Source organism: Cervus canadensis, chromosome 5 (assembly GCF_019320065.1).
Source record: "Cervus canadensis isolate Bull #8, Minnesota chromosome 5, ASM1932006v1, whole genome shotgun sequence".
NCBI lineage: Eukaryota > Metazoa > Chordata > Mammalia > Artiodactyla > Cervidae > Cervus > Cervus canadensis.
This window is the reverse complement of record NC_057390.1, coordinates 8,158,974-8,165,607: the sequence shown is the minus strand read 5'-3', so window position 1 is coordinate 8,165,607 and position 6,634 is coordinate 8,158,974.

The following is a 6,634-nucleotide window of genomic DNA, read 5'->3' as shown; positions in this document are numbered from 1 at the left end:
AAGCACAAGCTGGAATCAAGATTTCCAGGAGAAATATCAGTAACCTCAGATACGCAGATGACACCACACTTATGGCCAAAAGCAAAGAAGAACTAAGGAGCCTCTTGATCAAAGTGAAAGAGGAGAGTGGAAAATGTTGGCTTAAAACTCAACATTCAGAAAACTAAGATCATGGCAAATGGTCCCATCACTTCATGTCAAATAGATGGGGAAACAGTGGGAACAGTGTTTATTTTTTGGGGCTCCAAAATCACTGCAGATGGTGAATGTAGCCATGAAATTAAAACATGCTTGCTCCTTGGAAGGAAAGTTATGACCAACCTAGACAGCATATTAAAAAACAGAGATACTACTTTGCCAACAAAGGTCCATCTAGTCAAAGCTATGGCTTTTCCAATAATCATGCATGGATGTGAGAGTTGGACTATAAACAAAGCTGAATGATGAAGAATTGATGCTCTTGAACAGTGGTGTTGGAAAAGATTCTTGAGAGTCCCTTGGACAGCAAAGAGATCCAACCAGTCAATCCTAAAGGAAATCAGTCCTGAAAATTCATTGGAAGGACTGATATTGAAGCTGAAACTCCAGTACTTTGGCCACCTGATGTGAAGAGCTGACTCATTTGCAAAGACCCTGATGTTGGGAAAGATTGAGGGCAGGAGGAGAAGGGAACAACAGAGGATGAGATGGTTGGATAGCATCACCTCCTCGATGGACATGAGTCTGAACAAATTTCGGGAGTTGGTGATGGACAGGGAAGCCTGGTGTGCTGAAGCCCATGGTGTCGCAAAGAGTCAGACATGACTGAGCGACTGAACTGACCTGGCCACATCCAGTCTCCCTCTGCCTCTTACTAATAAGGATACCTGTGACATGATGCTCCAGGACTACAGTCAGAAATGGCAAAGCTGTTGGAAACATAAGACCAGGAGTTTAAAACTACTATGATAGATATGGTTAGAACTCTAATGGGGAAAATAGGGGACATGAGAGCACAGGGACAATGTAGACAGAAAGATAAGTGTTCTAAGAAACAATAATAAAAAAAGAAACCTTAGAGATAAAACACCATGTAGTAGAAATGAGGAATGCCTGTGATTAGCTCATTAGTAGGTGGGACACAGTTGAGGAAAGACTGCATGAGCTGAAAGACAGGATAACAGAAACTTCCAAAGCTGAAAGGCAAAAAGGAAAGGCTAAAGAAAAACAGAACACAATATCCAAGAACTGTGGGATAACTACAAAGGGTGTAACATATGTGTAGTGGGAAGACCAGAAGGAGGAGGAAAAAAGAAACAGAAGAAATATTTGACTCAATAATGACTGACAATTTCCCCCAAATTAATATCAGACAACAGGATAAATGCCAAAACCACTATCTATATATATCATACCCAATCTTAAGGATGTCAAGGATAAAGACAGTTTTTTGAAAGAAGCCAGAAGGGTAAAAAAAAAAAAAAATCCAACTTACTCATAAAGAAATAAATACAAAAATTACATCCAAGCTTTCCTAAGAAGCCATAAAAGGCAAGAAGGGATTGGAGTGAAATATTTAAAGTGTTGAAATAAAAAATATCACCAACCTAGATTTCTCTATCTTGTGGTATTGTCCTTTAAAAGTGAAGGAGAAATAGATTTTCTTATACAAATAAAAATTCAGGGAATTTGTTTTGTAAAAACAATTTTGTAAAAATTGTAAAAAAAATTTACAAAGATTTGCTTTGTAAAAAATATTTAAAGAGGTTCATTATAGAGAGGGAGCATAATAAGTTCAGAAACTCAGATCTCCATAAAACAGGAAGAGCATCAAAGAGAGGATAAGTAAAAGTAAAATCGAAACATATTTTTAAAAACTATTTTAATTCCTAATTATAGTATAATAAACTTACAATCTCGTGATGGTTTTTCCATACATCAACATGAGTCAGCCATAGGTATACATAGGTCCCATCCCTCTTGTACCGCCTTCCCACCTCCCTGTCTCTCCCACCCCTCTAGGTTGTCACAGAGCACTGGCTTTGGGTTCCCTGCATCACACAGCAAACTCCCCCAGGCTATCTGTTTTACATATGGTAATGTATATATTTCACTGCTATTCTGTCAAATCATTCCACCCTCTCCTTTAGTCGCCTGTGTCCAAAATTATTTTCTTTATGTTATTTTTACTATTCTTAATTGATAAAATAGATAAAAGTTTGTTCAAAATAATAATAGTAACAATGTATTTATGTCCGCTCATGTATAAATGAAATAATGCTAATGACACAAGGGACAGAAGTTGTGAATTAGAAATATTTGTTATTGGAAGGTATTTGCCCTACTCATGGGTTTTCCCAGGTGGTGCAGTGGTAATGTGCCTGCCAATGCAGGAGACCCAGGAAACATGGGCTTTGACTCCTGGGTCAGGAAGATCCCCTGAAGTAAGAAATGGCAACCCACTCCAGTATTCTTGCCTGGAGAATCCTATGGACAGAGGAGCCTGGTGGGCTGCAGTCCGTGGGGCTGCAAAGAGTTGGACATGACTGAGCACGCATGCACACTACTCAGGAATCAGTATAGTGTTACTTGAAAGTGGACTTGGAATAATCATAAACATCAATTGTAGACTTTAGGGTAACCACCAGAAAAAGTAAATAAAAAAAGAAAAAATAAGTACAATTGATATGCTAAGAAGAATAATAGAATCATAAAAATATTTAAATAAAGCCACAAAAGGCAGAAACTGTGTGGAAGATAAAAATAGAAATAAAACATAAGAGAAACAAATAGAAGAAAGTAACAAATATATATTAACCAACTATATCAACAATCACTTTGAACATCAGTGGTCTAAAAACATCAACTAAAAACAGAGATTGTCAAAGCAGATAAAAAAAAAAGTCGCACCTATATGTTATCAGTCCAAATGAAGATTAAATATAAATGCATGTATAGGTTAAAAATAAAAGGATGAAGAAATATACACACAGCCAACAGTAATCAGGAGAGATAAGTTAAAATGATAGAACTGATTTCAGAGCAATGAAAATTATCATAGGTAAAGAAGGGCATCATGTAATGATAAAGGGGTCAATGTTACAAAAAGACTTAATGGTCCTTAATGTGTACTTGTCTAACAACAGGGCATCCACTAAGAGGAAAATCCTGATAGAGATACAAGCAGAAATAGATGAATTCACTATTATAGCTGGAGACTCCTGTTGTTGTTGTTGTTTTGTCCCTAAGTTGTGTCCGACTCTTTGTGCGCCCAGGGACTGCAGCACATCAGGCTTCCCTGTCCGTCACTATCTCCAGGAGTTTATGTCCATCTCAAATTTATGTCCATTGAGTTGGTGATGCCATCTAACCATCTCGTCATCTGCTGCCTCTTCCTTTTGCCTTCAATCTTTCCCAGCATCAGGTCTTCTCCAGTGAGTTGGCTCTTCCCATCAGGTGGCCAAAGCATTGGAGCTTCAGTTTCAGCATCAGTTCTTCCAAAGAATATTCAGGGTTGATTTCCTTTAGAATTGACTGGTTTGATCTCCTTGTGTCCAAGGGACCCTCAAGAGTCTTCTCCAACACCACAATTCAAAAGCATCGATTCTTTGGTACTTAGCCTTCTTCATGGTCCAACTCTCACATCCGTACATAACTTCGGAAGAAACTGTAATAGACAGATGCAGCAGAAAGAAAATTGGTAAGGGTGTAGTTGAACTCAGTGGCACCATCAATCAACTGTATTTGATTGACATCTATAGACAACTTTGTCTAAAAGTAAAGATTGCACAGTCTCCTCAAGCTGACATGGAACATTGAACAAAACAGATCTCATTCTGAGTCATAAAACATACCTTAACAAATGTAAAAGAAGAGAAATCATGAAGTAGACCTTAATGAAACAAACAAGAAATAAATAATAAAAAGATACCTTAAAAAGCCCCCAAATACTTGAAGAGTAAACCACGTACCTATAAAAAAAACACATGGATCAAAAAAGATGTCTTAAGAAAAATTTTAAAATATTTTGAAGTAAATGAAATATAAATTATCTAAATTTGTGGGATGCAGAAAAATCAGTGATTAGAGAGACATGTATAGCATTGACCGCCTATGTTTCAAAAGAAGAAAGATCTAAAATCAGTAATATATGCTTTCACTTTAGGAAGCTAAATGAAGAAGCAGAAGGGAAGAGGAAAGAAGAAAAAGGAAAAAGGAAAGAGAAGGAGAATGAAGAGAAAGTGGAGAAAGAAGACAGAAAGGAGGAGGGAAAGGTGAAGAGGAAGACAGTGGAAGAAAATTAATAATAATAATCAGAGCAGAAATTTAAAAATAAATTGAAAATGAGAAATCACAAGAGAAAATCAACAAATCTAAAAGTTGTTCTTGGAAAAGGTAAAAAAAATTGTTAAGGCTCTAGACAGGTTAAGGGAAAAAAAAGAAAGAGGACAGAAATAGCTAATATCAGAAATGAAAGATGAAATCTCTACAGATCACATAGACATGAAAAGGATAATAAAGGGATATTATAACCAATTCTATGCCTACAAGTTTGATAACCTAGAGGAAATGGAACAATTCCTTCAAAGACATGAGTTGCCAAACTCACACCAAATGAAACAGACAATCTTTATAGCCCTATATATCTATTCAATAAGTTAAATCAATAATTAACCTTCCAAAACAGAAAGTAACTGGCCCATTCTGAGTTCTACCCAACATTTATGGAAAAAAATTCACCAATTCTCTGTCATCTGTTACAAAATTACAAACTGAGGAGGACTTCCCATAATGTTAATTCATCCAACAAGTCCTTTCTGCTTCTGTCATGGGTTTTATACACAGTTGTTATTTCTGGGTGAATATTAAAGAGAAGATGATTATGAGAGAACAGAGTTGGAAGAGAGGCATCACACTGGCTACTCTATTACAGCTGCATAATTTTCTCATTGGTGTCTGTTATGTATTATGTATTGCCAACCAGGCTGCAGGTAATAAAATATCTCTGCATCTTCTTCAAACTATTACACTTATCCTCAACAAAAATGTACACATGATTCTCAACTCTATAGATCCTATATCTCTCAAAATTTTGATGATAGGTTGACCATGAATTTGAGTTTCATTGCTGTTTTTCTTTATGTCTTTGTTAAAGTTGGGGTTTTATTGGGACTTTTAAAGAACCTGCATCAAGACAGATGACAAGAATATGCTTTAATTTAGAGTTCCTGGTTATCTTAGAGTTTAACTTAATGGCTCATTGTTTTATAAAACATACAGTTCTGCCTTTCTGTCTCAAAGACCTAGTATATAAGCTATTCTTAACACTCATACTCTTGGTTCAAGTGCAATATAGGAGCTAAATTTATAAAGAAATAATGCTATCAGAAGTTTAATAAAATAAGGGAATATTTATTTCTCTTTTGAGATAATCCGGGTTTCCATGTCGTATAGTATTAATGCAAATATTCATTAGAGTTAACTTGTCTCTGTATTCTGGAAAATAATCATTCTTGTAATTTTTAGTTTCTTCCCTCATTGTTCTTAGTTCATGGAGTCTCTACCTCTGTCTTCTTTCCTGGTGTAGTTCTCTGTTACACTTGCTTTGTTTTATGCTTGGGTTAATTTGCTCTTTCTTCACTCCTTCACTCTGCTGAGACCTTCCTGCCAATTTGCAAGAAAGCAACATTCTTTGTTGAAATCTCTTTGAAAGAGAAAAGCAAGCTTCTAAACTAAGCAAGATCAAACCAGAATAAAATATTAATATGGCATTATATTCTAAAGCTATAAATCTAACTATAACTAAGGAACACAGTCAAAAAGTACCTGGAACTATTTCATCTTTAATAGCAGCAAAGATCATATTTAACACTTTAAATTATAAACTTTGTGTTTTTCCTGTATTGTTGCTGAGATTAAAAATATTAAACAAATTGAGAGGAGAAAGAGAATGTCGAGGAGATTATTCCACAATTTGGTCTATCAGCAAAATAAAACATAGGTGCCTGAAATATTATATATCGCATCCAAAATTAATCAAAAAATGTAAAAAGAACAAAAACATATAACAGGCTTTTGTTTTTAATGTCCCTTTCTCTGTATATCAGAGTGAAATCAGCTGTGAGTAATTTATGAGTTATGAGACAAAGCACTCATTTTGTAGGTTCAAAGTTGATATGCAATATACATTTTGAGTGTTTTCAATTATAAACTTTAAAAGGAGACATAGAAATACTAATTCATTTCTAATTCCCTAATTTAAATGTAAAAAAAAATCTTTTCTTTCTTTTCCCATTTCAAATTTCCAATTATTTTTAATACTTGGTTTATTTTTCCTTAAGGGACAAGGATAACTCTATGAGTGCACAATGATCGCTGCTTTTAATTGCTCAGTTACTCTATCCAGTGATCCAACTTTGGCTTCAGGTTGTTATAGCAATTAAAGTAGGAAAACTGGGAACAAAACCTAATAGCTCTTCATTCAATCCATTATATATGGTTACAGCAAACCAAAAAGCTTCCTACAGATTCTGAAACGGATGCATCACCTCTGGAGATAATGAAGTGTTTTGGTGGGAATTTGTGCAAAAGCCCGATATACAATTAGACAAATATGCTCGAATATCATGTTTCATTGAAGTTTGTGTGAGCCTTC